Genomic DNA, 1,629 nt, shown 5'->3' with positions numbered 1-1,629 from the left:
AGAGAGAGAGAGAGAGAGAGAGAGAGAGAGAGAGAGAGAGAGAGAGAGAGAGGGGTTTATTCTGTAAGTTCTGTGACTCTAGAGAACCCTGACTAATACCCCTTCTAGAGCTGCAGCAGGAGACACCATTGCAGAGTTGGGTTCCTTGATACTCATGATGATTAATCTTGGTTGTCACCGTTACTACATCTGGAATTAACTAAAAGCCAAGTGGCTAGGCACACCTGTGAGAGATTTTTTTTTTAATTTTATTCAATTTCATTTCATTTAAATTAAATCAGTTAAAGTGGAAAAGCCCATCTTTAACCTGGATCTTCTGAGGTAGGAAGATTCGCCTTAATCTGAGCTGTGTCTTCCACTGGTATCCTATAAAGGACATAGAAGAAGGATGCTTTCTCTCTCTCCTCTCTGCCTGCTTGCTCTCGTACTTCCTGGCAAGTACCATTGCTGGCATTAGAACCTTCTTATTTAGGATTCTGACATATAACGAAGAACAGCTGAGACATCCCGCCTCATGAACTGAACAACTACAGGATTCTTGGGCTCTCCATTCATAAAACAGCCACTGTTAGAATGGCTGGGCCTGTGTCTTAGTTAGGGTTTCTATTGATGTGAAGAGACACCATGAGCACGGCAACTCTAATAAAGAAAACATTGAGTTGGGTGGCTTAGAGTTCAGAGACTCAGTCCATTGTCATGATGACGAGACATTGTGCTGGTGAGGGAGCTGAGAATCCTCCATCTTGAGCAGGCAAGAGGAAGTGAGCTCAGACAGTGGGTGTGGCTTGAGCTTATTGCGACCTCAAAGCCCGCCTCCACAGAAACACACACACACTTCCTCCTACAAGGCCACACCCACTCCAACAAAGCCACCCCTCCTAATAGTGCCACTCCCTTTCAGGGCCATTTTCTTTCAAACCGCCACAGCCTGTAAGCTCTTCTAATAAATGCCCTTGCTGTATACTCATTTTATCTGTTCCGTTCCCCTAGAGTGTAATTCTCAGCCTTCCTAAGGCTGCGCCCCTTTAATACACTTGGGGTGACCCCCAGCCTTAAAATTATTGTCATTGCGACTTCATATCTGTAACGTTGCTACAGTTATGAATTGTAGTGTGAATATCTGATATGTGACCCCGCCCCCCAGGCTGAGAACTGCTGTTCTAGAAACTATCAACACAACACTTAGACACGTGCAGTAGGATCTTGAAGTAACAAAGGCCAGGTGGCAGGACTGAACCACCAGCAGCCAGGCAGGTGCAGTCACCGGGATGAGAGTAGAAGCTTTGCCGCACCCAGTTAGTTCTCCCTAGGAGACCTAGGTTGATAAAGAATATGATATCCCTAGTGGTGAGACGATGGCAAGCAAGCAAGGGTACCATTGTGCTTTATAGACTCTGAGGAGTCAAGGGTGGAAGACCAGAGCAACTGCCCCGAGAACAAATCATGATCATCAGCTCAGTTTCCAGTCATACTGTCCTCTAGTCCCGCAAGTGGGATATAGGCCACTACTGCTAAATCTTGAATGTTTGTGTCTCTTCCAAAACTCACATCAAAGTTTAATTCCAATGTGCAGTATTTAGGCCTGTATTGGGTTCTGCTCTTGTGGATAAATCTCTTATAAAAAGGGCT

The sequence above is a fragment of the Microtus ochrogaster genome, chromosome 2 (genome assembly GCF_000317375.1).
Source record: "Microtus ochrogaster isolate Prairie Vole_2 chromosome 2, MicOch1.0, whole genome shotgun sequence".
NCBI lineage: Eukaryota > Metazoa > Chordata > Mammalia > Rodentia > Cricetidae > Microtus > Microtus ochrogaster.
This window is presented reverse-complemented; position numbering follows the sequence as displayed.